Source organism: Artibeus jamaicensis, unplaced genomic scaffold (genome assembly GCF_021234435.1).
Source record: "Artibeus jamaicensis isolate MK-2021 breed Jamaican fruit bat unplaced genomic scaffold, CSHL_Jam_final scaffold_1019, whole genome shotgun sequence".
NCBI lineage: Eukaryota > Metazoa > Chordata > Mammalia > Chiroptera > Phyllostomidae > Artibeus > Artibeus jamaicensis.
Window position 1 is genome coordinate 15,700,687 of NW_026522025.1, and position 15,747 is coordinate 15,716,433.

General features: G+C 36.5%; 1 protein-coding gene across 1 annotated transcript in view; it reads right to left on the reverse strand.

The window, feature by feature from the left end:
* The window catches only part of CUNH1orf141 (chromosome unknown C1orf141 homolog), a 200,771-nt gene that overhangs the window by 56,048 nt on the left and 128,976 nt on the right, over nt 1–15,747 (reverse strand). The window contains exon 10 of the mRNA XM_053655383.1: nt 14,249–14,449. The gene's annotated coding sequence lies outside the window, so the exon portion shown is untranslated. The remainder of the gene's footprint in view (nt 1–14,248; nt 14,450–15,747) is intronic.

Sequence of the window (15,747 nt, forward strand, 5' to 3'; positions counted from 1 at the left end):
AAACATAATCGCTCTTCTGAGTTTTAAATCTATATACCTAGTTCAATCCAGATTTCCCACAGTTAGCCGAAATGTAGGTCTGAAGTATACCCATCCTTCTTCTCCCTCAGCCAAAAATCTCTTTCAACATTTGTTATCAAATGTAATCTCTTAGGCATCTAGCCCATAAACTTCGAAGTTGTAATGGTTCTCAATCCTAGATATATTGCTGAATGAACTCAAAGACTTTCAAATAATACAGATTCCCAGATGCCTCCCCAGGCCCCAAATCAGGATTTATGGTGGTGAAGACTAGGGCTGTATGTTTTTAAAGCCATTCTAATGCAGCTGTTCCCCAAACCATTATTTGGCCAACACTCTCCTGGAAAATTCCCTCTTACCCCCTCCCTAAATATACATAATCACTTTCTCTTATATGTAATATTTCTAACATATCTGCTTATATTAGTTTTTCTCCTCTTATCCAACCATATTTCTATTGCCTCAGGTTAGGATTCCATAACTTGTTACCTGGGTTATTGCAATAGTTTAAATATATATCTATACATTTGATCCATTCTATCCTTCATGTTCTTTCAAATTATTTTTTCAACTACATTCACATGTATCTCTGATTGAAGTTTCAATCCTTACCTACAGTGTTCAGGACAAAGGTCAAGCTCCTTGATTTATTATTATTCAAGTCTCATGATTTTGCCTCTAAGTCTTTAACCTCACCTGCCTCTTCCTCATGTATACCTGCTATTCTAATCTTTTTTTTAAAATTTTATTTATTTATCTTTAGAGTGGAAGGGAAGGAGAGAGGGAGAGAAACATCAATGTATGGTTGCCTTTCATGCATCCCCTGCTGGGAATTGGCCTGCAGGGAACTGGCCTGCAACCCAGGAATGTGCCCTGACTGGGAATCGAACCGCGATTGTCTGGTTCACAGGCCCACTGCTATTCTAATCTTAATGAACAATCTGCAGGTCCTCAAATGTGTTATATCTTCCTTCACTGTTTTGTCTTGGCTGTTCCCTCTGCCTACAATGCTGTATGTAAGCCCCATTTATCCTTCAAGATCTAAAATGAATATAACATTTTTGTTGGGAAATTTTCCCTCATATACCTTATGATTTAAATGTCCAGTGTCTGTGCTTACATGACAGGCTATATATACTGCTATTCTGCAATTTATCACACTCTTGAAACATTTCATATACATGTTTTATTCCTCTTCTATACTGTGTGTTTTTTGAAGGTAGAAACCACATCTAATTAATCTTTGCATCCCTCATACCTAACAACCTGAATGAATTAACCATCGGCAATAATGGAAATAGACACTCATAAATGCTATGATTGCTTTTAGCTTGCATTTATATTTATGAGAATAAACAAATATTTGACAGAATCCTGTAGAGGTCCTTCTAGATCAAAACATAGTATAAAAACATTACTTTCTCTCCCATCAACAAACAGCATAATGTACTGGTTAGGAACATAAAGTGTGAAGTCAGGGATACCTGGTTTTGAATCAATGGCTCTGCTACTTACCAGCTGTGTAACTGTGGACTAATTGCTTAACCTCTCTGTTTCCTCTATCTTAAAGTACCTATCTGAATGGGATTGTTATGAGGTTTAACTGAGTGAACATAAATGACATATAAATGTTTGGCAAATAAAAGAAATAAATATAAGTAATGATATACTTACCAGTTAGGGATAAGAAATCTGAGATTATCTATAAGGGTGACAAAATACATGTTCTCCACCTGTATATCATTTTGTTTTTGTATACCTGCCACCATGCAATCACCAATGGTGTCCATATTTGTGATAGCCTACTGGCTTCTTTCCCAGTACATTTCTTCAATTACTCTAAATCCTTGCAACTTTGGGAAACTATGAGAATTTATTCAGCAAGTCAATATCTTCTATTTTAATATGGCAATTCAGTATTTTCTGTACCATGTCATTTCATTATCTTGTTTCCTTTCCTTTTTTAATTTTCTCATAGTTTTACTTCTCAATTGTCTATCAAGTTCTTATTCTGAGTTAAGTGAACAGAAACTAAAACTCATTGTCCTACAGAACACAAGTATAGGCCTCCTATTTAGGGAGACTGCCCTGGTAAGCATTACTATGTCTCCATACTGGAAACTCATAAAAAAAAATTAGTTTGTGCTCCTGTAAATAAATCTCATTATCCCTGTTGCAAATGATATGATAACCAGAGTGGGAGAGAAGATCTCAATTCTTGAATACGTAGAACTACATCTGAAGCATTCTCATATGTACTTACAGTTGGAGGAAATGCTCTCTTCTGGAATTTAGAGTTCTTCTGGGGTCAGAGGAGACCAACTCATAGAACCTTGAGGTCAGAATGGGCTGACAGTCTTTCACACAATTCCATGAACAATGAGGCAACATTTACTCCAGCTGGACAAGACCTTTTCACTCCTTACTTTTATTTCCATTGCCATTTTCTTCCTTCAGACCTTGGGGTTTCACTTTCCCTCCTCTAGGTTATTGTGCTATACTCCCTCCTTACTTCTCCCTTCCTTATCTCTCAAATATTGATCCTTCAAAATGTCATCAGAGCTGTATTCCTTAAACAGGACACTGATCAAATCCAGCTCCGGGCCAGAAACCTTGACTTGCTCCCCATTACCTGCAGAATAACACGTAGACTCCTCAGATGATATACAAGATATTTCAAGGACAGATGGTCCAGAGTCTGGCTCAGTCCAGCCTTCCAATTAATCTTAGACTGTATCCTGTCCTCTCTGCCGTACACCACTATCCTTGTTCCCTGGATGCATCCTGCCCTTTCCCCAGGCATGTCCTTCACTACAGAACTTGGCACATTGTGCTACTGAGACTCACTCTTTGACAAATCTCTTTCTCACTGTATTGAAAGCTCATTTAAAGCAACAATTGACTTACCCACCTTAGAATCTCAGTACCTAACTGGGATATGAAAATTACTATTTAATTTGGAGGTGTCTCCGGTTATAACATTTTAGGGGGAGTAATCCCAGCTTATCTGTAATAGATGATGTTAATTCATATGATTTACTAGGGGGAATAAAATATGAAGTTGAGCGAATTATTATAAAATGTGGTTCTTGCCAAAGCTAAATTCAGTAAAATTATTTTCAAAGGCAGTTTGGATTTATGTTCTTAATTACTGGCTCAGTAATGACAGTTTTTCGAAAAAAGAACACAATGAAATAGAGAGCTTGCCAACTAAGGCAGTATAAAATCCCCAGTCATTCCCGCCATCAATCATCCACAGGCCTCCTCGCAAAGACTTTGCTACATCAATGAGCAATTTCAGGGTTGCAGGGCCAACATTGTAAGCACATTAGACTCTAAGTCATTACTAAAAATAACAATATCAAATTAAAAAGTTACTTTTGAGGACAGAACACTACTTCATTTTAACAGTTAGAACCTTTGGGACTGAAAAAAAAATCAAACAAAACAAAAAAATCCCTAATGCTGCCAACTTAATAGGCTCTGCTAATAAGGCTTCTTCAGCAAGTTCTAACCATCTCCTGTTAAAGGAAGAATTCAGGAAAGTGAAAAGGCTCTAAATTCAGACACTATAGAGAAGGACGGAGCAATTATCTAGAAAAATGAAAGCTTAAATTACAATTTACTTCCATTATCTGGCTTTACCAGTTCAAATATTTATTCCTTGAATGCAAGGCCTCTGTCTTACATTTTTATCTTATATAGTCCACCAAACAGTGTATTGACCACATAATAAGCACTCACCGTTAAATGATTACTTTTTATTCAATAATGAGATAACTGGCTGAATTTCTTTTAGCTCACATTCCAAATATAGACACAGAAGATCCTTTTTTTACATCTAAAATGTTGATAATAGCCGATATTATTGGTTGAATTTTTAACCAATTCATATGTTGGTTCACACCCCCAAATTCATATGTTGAAGTTTTAACTCTCAGGACCTCAGAATGTGGCTGTATTTGGGGACGGGGCCTTTACCCTGAAGAGGTGGTTCAGTTAAAATAGGCTGTTAGAAGAACTCACACTCACGACTGCACTCTAAGAAGACAACCAACCCAATTAAAAATGGGTAAAGGACTTGAACAGACACTTCTCCAAGGAGGACATACAGAAGATCCAAAGACACATGAAGAAATGCTCAACATCGCTAGCTATCAGAGAGATGCAAATTAAAACCACAATGAGATACCACTTTACACAGGTCAGAATGGCTATCATAAAGAAAGCAACACACAACAAATGTTGGAGAGGTTGTGGGGAAAAGGGGACCTTAGTTCACTGTTGGTGGGATTGCAGACTGGTACAACCATTATGGAAAACAGTATGGAATTTTCTCAGAAAAATAAAAATCGACCTGCCTTTTGACCCAGCAATTCCACTGCTAGGATTATATCCTAAGAAACATAAAACACCAATCTCAAAGAACCTATGCACCACAATGTTCATAGCAGCACAATTTACAATAGCCAAGAGTTGGAAGCAACCTAGGTGCCCATCAGTAAATGAATGGATCCAAAAACTGTGGTACATATACACAATGGAATTCTATGCAGCAGAGAGAAAGAAGGAGCTCCTACCCTTTGCAACAACATGGAAGGAACTGGAAAGCATTATGCTGAGTGAAATAGGCCAGGCATTGAAGGACAAATACCATATGATCTCACCTTTAACAGGAAGCTAAACAACAAAACAAACAAGTAAGCAAAATAAAAACAAAGACACTGAAATAGAGAACAAGGGGACAGTGACCAGAGGGGAGAGGGGAGGGAATTTAAGGGGAAAAATGGGAGGGATTTAGAGGAACAGGTATAAAGGACACAGGGACAATAACTAAGGTTGGTAGAAATGGGAGGGAGGTGGGGAGCACAGGGTGGGGTGGGCTGGGATGGGAGAAATAGAAAACTGTACTTGAAAAATAATTAAATAAAAAAATAGGCTGTTAGAGTGCACCTTAATCTAATATGGCTGTATGGGCAGAGATCAGGACCCAAACTGCATGCACAGAGAAAGAACATTTGGGGACACGGAGAGTAGGCAGCCATCTGGAAGCCAAAGAGAGAAGCCTGAGAAGAAACCAACCTTACAGAGACCTTGATCATGAACTTTTAGCTTCCAGAATTGTGAAAAGGAGATTTCTGTTGTTTAAGCCTCCCAATATGTGGGGTTTTTTTTTTTTTGCTATGGAAGCCCTAGCAAACCAATGCATCCAACAAATCTTGAGAACTATATTAAAAACTCATTGGAAGATTTAATTATTAAACCTGGCCCGTGGGCTTAGAACCACACCATAAGTTTTTTGGTCTCATTTTGTTATAAGAGAGGGAGAGAAAATTTACTTTTTTTTTTGGAAACTTTATTAATATTTGCTTGTCACCAACTTGAGGTTGGAGGAGAAGCTTCTAAAGAAAAATATTCAGGATGTTTTAAAAGTATGCTGTACATGCTCGGGGGAGTATTAATTGTGAGCAACCAATCAGATAACAATTGGAAGAATCCATTGGCAAACTTAAAGTTAAGTCACACCATATAACTGTAGGAGTGATCAGCTCCCACTGGACCATTCCAGGTCCACTCTGTCTTCCCACGTTTGAAGTGCAACAATTACACAGCCTCCAGCCAGCTTTCACCTCGGGCCTCCCTTCTCTGCTCACCATTCCCACCAACCCCCAGTTCACCTTCTCTGTGCAGTCTCCTCCAGGGCGCCTGTCAAGGTGTGTGTGGAGAGCTTGAAAAATAGGAAGCCCAACTCAAACACTTTATGCCTATGGGCAAAATTGAGGACGCACTTTAATACTAAGTATAGAAGAGGAAAAGGTTATTTCAAGGAACCTGGAAGAGCCCCTGAGACCCACCTCCCACCTCCGCCTCACACTCACCTGAACAGCCGTGGGGGGAGCAGGCCTGTAGCCCACCTTTAAAGGAGACACCTGTGGCATCATGCCCAATCTCTCCCTAACCAGATGAAGCTGGAAGAGAATTCCACAGACTGGAGGGATGAAAAAGGCCTAAGATAATTCACCTCCCATTTCCATACAAATTTGAATTTGCAGCCTTCTAACACCTCTGCCTTCCCAAATCAAATCTATTTCTTTCTTTTCTCTTCTGCTTCTGGCAGTTATTTCTCTTTTCCTTTAGTCCCATTGCCACGCATTCTGCATCTATGGAAACAGTTTCCAAAGCTCTCCCTACTTTGAAAATATCTTGAGAACAGAATTCTCTCTCCTAAGATGGGTTTGGCCCACAGTACTTATGCCACTAAAAGCCAAAATGACCCACCAAATATTAATAGATCTAAAAATTATCATGCTGAAAGAGTGGAAAGAGAGAGGAGTTAACAAGAAAGGAGAAAATCAATTAAAAAGAACTGGGGAGCAGTGACTTTGCTTCTCTTTATTTTCTTCCTCCTCTTGTACTTTCCTGCATATGCAGAATTTCAAAAAGAAGCTTCAAACTTCCTCCCGAGTGGGGAAGTCAACAGCCTATATTTGAATATGTGATGATAGATTGTTTCTATAATTTATAAAAAATCCATTCTTATTCCTAAAGTCAAGAAATCCCATGTGATCAGTAAAGTCACCCGTGTATTTGATAAGCTGTAGAGCAGTTTCGGTCACACCCTCCCCCCACCACCCCATTCATACATATACCACATAATCATAATCTACAAATGACTGACTTGAAAACGTTCTTGATTTGGTTGCATGGTGTAACATTTCTACAATGTTATTTTTTTGGTCAAGAGCTATACTGGTAAGCATTTTGGGAATGTACCTTGTCTGATGCAAATCAAAATAGAAATAAAAGCTTTAAAAATGGCATTAATCATCATCACAACATAACTCTATGCTAGTGCAAATGGTAGAAAGTTTGCAAAAAAAAAAGTGGTTTTAGCTATGTAGTAATCAAAATCTGGCTAGAAATTTTCATCCACAGTCAATTCACGAAAACATTGTGGGGATTTATAAGAACTTTAACGTCTGTAGTCCAATATTTTTTCTGGGTTTGTTTGTTTGTTTTTTTTTCTAGCTTGAACTATAAGGCTGTTTACAGACCATGGCTCTGCTCATTGGACTTGGAAACTGCCTGTCAAATGAACAGTCTCTGTGATGTTTAATTTCTAGTGATAAGTAACCCAAGAGCTTTTTTCTACAAGCCTGGGCTGGAACAAAGACTTGGACAAAAGCTTCATCACATGTTACCCATTGTTCTTGTATCACAGCTCCACTTGCTGACCACTGAGTCAGTAAGCCACTGAAAAATCTGTAATTACACAGAAACCTTACTTTCTTTAATCTGACCTTTTATTTTGATTTTTTTTTCTTTGACTCAAATTAGTCTCTCCTAGCACCCTGACTCACCTGCCTCTCACTCCTTTGCTTGATCAGTAAGCCCCTCAGGACAATAAGAGTCTGGTCAGCATCCAGTAGTCTTAGGAACAAAATCTTGGGTCTATTGCTTAGTGCAGAGTATTCGCTTTCCATAAAAGGAATTCTAAAAACTCATACTGTGCTCAACAAATACATGTCAAATGAAAGGAAACTGTAAAATGGGTAGATTACTGATCTAATAGGACTAGTCTGAGTGTTAAATGACTTAGCAATCTGAAGCACCAAGCACAGTGCCTAACAAAAAGCAGATGCCCAAAATCTTCATTATGTTTCTGTGCTCCTAACCTTCTCCCTACTCCCACAAAGTCCACACAACACATTCGAAACTGCTACCTGAATTAGATTTTATAGTCCTAAGAAAATACATATTCTCAAATGTTTAAATGATTAAATCCTAAATTTTTCCCTCTAAATTCTTGCCTCCTATTAAAGACCACAACTTTAAATATATTTCTCGGAATAGCATCTTAAAATGTTTTACTTGCTATACATGGAGAACCACAATATTTAAAGTAAAAGATTATTACATCTGACTAATAAATATTTAAAATTTGTGCATGTTAAAAAACACAACATTTCTTCATTGTATGTTTTTGGCTCCTTTGTCAAAAATTACTTGTCTCTATACTTGTGGTTTTATTGCTGGGCTCTCAACTGTGTTCCACTGAACTGTGTGTCTGTTTTTCTGCCAATGCCATGCTGTTTTGGTTATCATTGCCCTGTAGTATAATCTGAAGCCAGGTAGTATGATACCTGGCATCATTCGTTTTTTTTATTCCCTTGGCTAATTAGGGTCCTTTGTGTCCATACAAATCTGATGTTTTTTTGTCTTCTTTCTTTAAAAAACCACTGGGACTTTGATGGGGATTGCATTAAATCTGTATATTGCTTTGGCTAATATGTACATTTTAACTATGTTAATTCTTTCAATACATAGACACACAATATGTGTGTGAAAGAATTAACATAGAGAGCCATTTCATTGGGTCTTTTTCAATCTCTTTTAATAATGCTTTGTAGTTTTCAGTATAAAGATCCTTCAAATCCTTTGTTAAGTTTATTACTAAGTATTTTACTCTTTTTGTTTCAGTTGTAAAAACAATTTTTTTCATTTCTTTTTCTGAAATTTCTTTGTTAGTATATAGGAATGCAGTGGGGTTTTGTATGTTATTTTGTATCCTGCAACTTTAGTGTATTTGTTTCTTGTTTCTAATACTTTTTTGGTGTAATGTTTGGGGTTGTCTATAAAAATAACCATGTCATCTGCAGAAAGTGACGCTTTTACTTTTTATTACTAATTTGAATGTCTTTTATTTCTTTCTCTTGCCTGATTGCTCTGGCTAGGACTTCCAGGACAATGTTGAATAAGAGTGGTAAGAGTGGACATCTTTGTCCTGTTCCTAACTTTAGAGGAAAAGCCTTCAGTTTTTTACAATTAAGTATTAAATTAGCTGAGGGTTTGTCATATATGGCCTTCATTATGCTCAGGTATTTTTCTCCTATATGTATTTTATTGTTTTGATTTTTTTCTCTTTTTAAAATTTTATTTAAAAATTTAAAAGTTTTATTTTTATTTTTTGGAGGGAATGGAAGGGAGAAAGATAGAGAGGGAGAAAAACATTGGTGTGTGAGAGAAATATTGATTGGTTGCCTCTTGCATGCCCCCAACTGGGGACCTGGCCCACAGCTCAGGCACTACCCAGACTGGAAACCAAACTGGTGACCCTTCCATTTGCAGGGTCGCACTCAACCCACAGAACCACACAAGTAGGGATTTTTTTCTCTTTTAAAATATTGTTTAGTGTTTTAATTATAAATGGATATTGCATCTTATCCAAAGCTTTTTTTACATCTATTAATAAGATCATATAATTTAATGCTTTGTTTTGTTAATGTGCTGTATTACATTGATGGATTTGCATGTGTTGAACCACCCTTGTGCCCCTGGAATGAACCCGTTGATCGTGATGTATTATATTTTTAATAATTGTTGTACTTGATTTGCTAGTATTTTGTTTAGGATTTTTGCATTGGTATTCATCAGAGATATTGGTCTGTAGTTTTCTTTTTCTTTGTATTAATCTTGCCAGGTTTTTGTGTCAGGCTTATGTTGTCCTCATATAAATGTGTTAAAAGCATTGCCTCTTCTTCAATTTTTGGGAAGAGTTTGAGAAGAATAGGTATCAAGTCTTTGAATGTTTGGCAGAAATGAAGCCACCTGGCCCTTGAGTTTTATTTTTGGGGGAGGTTTTTCATGGTTGTTTCAATTTCCTCGCTGTTTATCTATTTAGATTTTCTAATTCTTCATGGTTTTATATATATAGTGAGTCTAGCCAGGGGTTTGTTAATTTTACTAATCTTTTCAAAGAATCAGCTCTTTGTTGTATTATTTTTTGTATAGTTTTTTGTTCTCTATTTCATTCATTTTTGCTCTAATTTTCATTATTTCCTTTCTTCTGCTAACTTTGGGTTGCTTTTATTCTTCCCTTTCTAGTTCTTAATTTCTAATGTTAGGGGGTCAAGATAGAGGTGTAGATAATTATGCCTGGCCTCCATGCACAACTACACAAAAAAGTACAACTAGACTACAAAACAAATATCACCCTAAATTTTCAGAAAATTGAGCTGTGTGGAAGTCCAACAACCAAGGATTCAAAGAAACCACATTCATCCAGATGGCTAGGAGGGGTGGAGACTCAGAGAGGTACAGAGAGATGGAGGGTCATGAAAAGGAACAGGCAGGCATGGAGATGGGAACAGGTGGTCCCACATCCACATGTGCTAGTCAAAAAATTGGAGGGATACCTCAGGAACAAAGTGTCCCAGCCTCAGTCCAGACCACCTAGCCCAAGGTTGCAGCACCAGGAAGATAAGTCCCCCTAACTTCTGCTGTAAATCCAGTGGGGTTTGGGGCAGCAGAAGAAACTGCAGGATTCTCAGGAGACTCCTTTTAAAGGACCCAGAACAGACTTGGGACTTACACAGATTCACTCTCTCTGGGATTCAGCACTAGGGAAACAGCTGGAAGGGTGCCAGTGGCATATGGGGAGAAAGTGAAGTGTGAGTGCCAAGAGAAAGCTTCCTCCTGGGCAAAGTTTCAAAGGCCAGGCAGTGGCATTGCCCCCTTGGCAAGCCCTCCCAGACACAGAGTAGCAGAACAGGGACACAAGTTTCCCCACCCTGGTGATTACCTAAGGCTCCACCCCATACAACTTAACAGGTGTGCTTTTCTACAATAGACCACACTACTGATATAGGGAGTCAAAGCAGCTCTAGCTAATACATAGAGACAAACTCAGGAAGGCTGCCAAATTAAGAAGACAAAGAATTATGGCCCAAATGAAAAAATAGAACAAAACTCCAGAAAAATAAAACTAAATAAAATGGAGAAAAGCAACCTATCAGACGTGCAGTTCAAAACACTGGTCGTGAGGATGCTCCAGGAACTCATTGGGTATTTCAATGGCGTAAAAAAAACCCAGGCAGAAAAGAAGGCTGCATTAAGTGAAATAAAGTGAAATCTACAGGCATCCAACAGTGGAGGGGATGAATACAAGAATCAAATCAACGATTTGGAACACAAGAAAGGAAAAATATTCAACCAGAAGAGCAGAATGAAAAATGAAACAAATAAACAATGACAAAAAGGATAGGCTTAGAAACTTCTGGGACATCTTTAAACATACCAACATCTGAATCACAGGGGTGCCAGAAGGTGAGAAGGAAGAGAAAGAAATTCAAAACTTATTTTAAAAAATAATTAAAGAAAACTTCCATAATTTGGTGAAGGAAATAGACATACAAGTCCAATAAACACAGAAAGTCTCGAACAAGATGGATGCAAAGAGGACCACATCAAGACACATCATAATTAAAATGCCAGTGCTTAGAGATAGAAAGAATTTTAAAAGCAGCAAGAGAAAAGCAGAGTTACCTATAAAGGAGTTCCCATGAGACTATCAGCTGATTTCTCAAAATAAACTTTGCAAGCTAGAAGGGACTGGCAAGAAGTGTTCAAAGTGATGAAAAGCAAGGACCTACAACCTAGATTACTCTACCCAGCAAAGCTATCATTTAGAATGGAAGGGCAGATAAAGTGTCTCCCAGAAAAGGTAAAGCTAAAGGAGTCTATCATTAACAAGTCATTATTATATGAAGTGCTAAAGGGAATTATATAAGAAAAAGATAAAAACTATGACTGTTAAAATGGCAATAAATTCACAACTATCAATAATTGACTCCAAATAACAAACTAAGCAAACAAGCAGAAGAGAATCATAGATAAGGAGATCACATGGAGAGTTATCAGTTGGGAGGGGAATTGGGGAAATGGTGGGGGGGAAGGTGCAGTAATTAAGCACAAATTGGTAGGTACAAAATAGCTAGGGTGATGTCAAGAACAGAATAGAAAATGGAGAAGCCAAAGAACTTATAAGCATGACCCATGGATATGAACTAAGGGGGCATATTACTGCAGGGAAGGGTGGTACCAGGTGGAGAAAAGCAAAGGGGAAAAATTGGAACAACCGTAATAGCATAATTAATAAAGTATACATATTTTAAAAGATGTAATATTATGTTGTTTATTTGAAATTTTTCTCATTTCTTGAGATAGGCCTGTAATGATATAAACTTCCCTCTTATCACTGCTTGCACTGCATCTCAGAAATTTTGACATGTCATATTGTCATTCTCATTTGCCTCTACATATCTTTTGACCTCATCTTTTACTTATTCTTTGACACAGTCACTTTTGAGTAGTATGCTATTTAATCTCCTCATGTTTGTGGGGCTTTTACCTTCCTTTTTGCAGTCGATTTCTAATTAAAAATCACTATGGTAAGAGAATATGTTTGGTATGACTTCAATCTTCCTAAATTTGTTGAGGCTGGCTTTGTGACCCGGCATATGGTCTGTCCTTGAGAACCTTCCATTTGCACCAAAGAAGAAGGCATAATCGGATGCTCTCAGATGAAAGGTTCCGTCAGAGTCAATTATGCCCATTTGGTCTAATGTGTCGTGAAAAGCTAATATTTCTTTACTGATTTTGTTTGGGTAATCTACCTAGAGAGCTATCAATGGAGTATTTAGGTCCCTACTATGACTGTTTTTGTCAGTTTCTGACTTTAGTTCTGTTAGTAGTTGCTTTTCATATTTTCGTGCTCCCTGGGTACATATATATTGAGAAATGTTAGGTCTTTTTGATGTAGAGTCCCCTTTATCATTATACAATGTCCATTTTGTTTCCTGTTATCATTGTTATCTTAAAATCTATTTTGTCAGATGTAAGTATGGCTTCACCTGCTTTTCTGAGGATGCTATTTGCTTGCAGAGTCATTTTTCATTCTTTCACTTTGGATCTATTTTTTCAGCTTAGATGTATTTCTTGAAGTCCATATGTCTGGGTTTTGTTTTTTGGTCCAATATGCTACTCTGGGCCTTTTAGTTGTGTGTGGACACAAACTTTTTGACAAAGGAGTAAAAATATACAACAGAGAAAAAAAGCCTCTTCAATAAATGATTCTGGGAAAATTGGGAAGCCACATGCAAAAGAATAGACTATAGTTTGTTCCCATGTACAAATATTAATTCAAAATGGATCAATGACCTATATGTAAGACCTGACACAATAAATTACATAGAAGTAAACATAGGAAACTTAGGTACTAAACTTATGGACCTTGGTCTTAGAAAATATTTTATGAATTTGACCCCAAAGGCAAGGGAAGCAAAGGCAAGAATAAATGAATGGGACTATATCAACAAAAAAGCTTCTGCATAGCAAAAGAAATTAACAACAAAATAAAAAGGCAAACAACCAAGTGGAAGAAGATATTTGCAAACAACAGCTCTGTAAGAGATTACTGTCTAAAATATATAAAGAACTCATATAACTCAACGCTAAACAATCCAGTTAAAAAAATGGGAAGAGAATCTGAACAGATACTTCTCTCAAGACATACAAATGGTCAAGAGATATATAAAAATATGTTCAACTTCATTAGCTATTAGGGAATTACAATTCAAAATTACAAAGAGATACCACCTCACACCTCTTAGAATGGGTATTATCAACAAGACAATTAATGACATGTTGGAGAGATTGTGGAAAAAAAGGAACCCTCATTCATTACTGGTGGTAATGTAAACTGGTACAGCCAGTATGGAAAACAATATCAAGTTTCCTCAAAAAATTTGTAATAAAGTTGCCATATGATCCAGCAATTTTTTTCTGTGTATCTACCCCCCAAAATTGTAAACATTCATTTGCAATGATATATGCACTCCTCTGTTCAATGCAGTATTATTTATGGTGGCCAAGATGTGGAAATGACCAAAGTGTTTTTTGATAGAGGACTGGGCAAAGAAGAAGATGTGGTATATATATGCAGTGCAGTACTACTCAGCCATAAGAAAAGATGAAACGCTGCCATTTGTGTCAATATGGATGGACCTTGAGAATCTCATGCTAAGTGAAACAAGTTAGTAACAGAAAGCTAAGAACCATATGATTTCATTCATATGTGGGAAATAAAACTGACACTCAAAAACACAGACAATAGTATGGTAGTTGCCAGAAGGAAGCAGGGTTGGGGGTAGTAAAGGGTGAATTAGGCCAAAGGTATGGTGACGGAAGATGATTTGACTTTGGGTGGTGGGTGCACGATGTAATGTACACTTGAAAGTATATAATCTTATTAACCAATGTCATCCCAATAAATTTAAATGAAAAACAAAATTAAATTAAACCAAAATAACCAATAACAAAAATTTCAAACATGTTAAACTTAGAAGACTGCTCAACATGTGTAAATGGGGTATCTTAAAAATCTTACAAATTGTGCTCTGGCTGGTATGGCTCCATGGATTGAGTGCTGTCCTGCGAACTGAAACGTGGCCTGTTCAGTTCCCTGTCAGGGCACATGCCTCGGTTGCAGGCCAGGTCCCCAGATGAGGGTGTGCAAGAGACAACCAAGGAATGTATCTCTTGCACATTAATGTTTCTCACCCTCTCTTTTCCCTCCTTCCTCCTCTCCCTGTAAAAATAAATAAATAAAATATTTTTAAAAATCTTACAAATTATTAAAAGGATAAACACAAAAAAATGCATGTTAATTATAAAGAATCCATTCACAAAAGAACACATGTAAATGACCATGAATTATATTTTTAAAAAGCAAAAGATTTCTATGATCTGAAGAGAAACCAGAGTGTTATATTTTTAATATCAACAAAATATTCAGTAATATGCATTAAAATAACAGAATATAAGTTTTCCCTTAGATTGTTAAGTTGGGGGAGGAACTGAGAAACGTGCATGTATTCTCTATTCGTAGAAGTGTAAATTGTTAGGATAATGATTTATAATTCATATAAAACTTATAAAAATATGTGTAATGTTTGGCCTAGCATTTCTAGTTTCAAAAATTTATATTTAGAAATTAATCATAGAAATTCACAAAGAATTAGAAACAATGATGTTGATGTAACATTCTTTATAATGGTGCAAGAAATTAAAAATAGTATAAAAGCATCTATGTATTATTTATTTGTTGAATTCCCATTTATTAATTTATTTTGTATCAAGTACTGTATTGAACTTCACATACATGTCAACTCATTTCTTTTTCATTTTATAGATTAAAAATTGGACTCTGAGATATTAAGCATGCTGATCACAATCATAAAGCTAGTAAGAAACAGATGGCAGCATTTAAATTTAGTTTTATTTCTTTCAAAAACCTATCTACTATTTTAGACTTTCTTGTCAGTTTTTGTCTAGTCATAGGATGTTATGTGTGATGCAGCTATTTAAAGTGATATAAAAATATACTTAAAAGATAAAGGAAAATGTTTATGACATTGTGTTAACAAAAATCAGATAAGATTTTATTATACAGAATGATTTATTTTTTAAAGATTTCATTTATTTATGTTTAGAGAGGGCAAGGGAGGGAGAAAGAAAGAAAAACATCAATGTGTGGTTGCCTCTCACATGCCCCACACTGGGGATGTGGCCTGCAATCCAGGCAGGTGCCTTGACTGGGAATCAAACAAGTGATGCTTTGGTCTATAGTCTCACATTCAATCCACTGAGCCACACCAGCCAGGGCCAGAATGATTAAAAAAAAAAAAAGTACAGGTCTCCATTCACAGAAAAGACCTGCAGTAAAGTGCCCTTAAAAGATGGTTCTCAGACGGTGGTAAAATTATACTTTTGAAATTCTTTACTACTTGCTACATTTGTATTTTTTAAATTCACAAAGACTAATGCATAGTAGGGAGTATATATGAATGTGTATTATTTTTGTTGCCAAATTATTAAAATACTTCA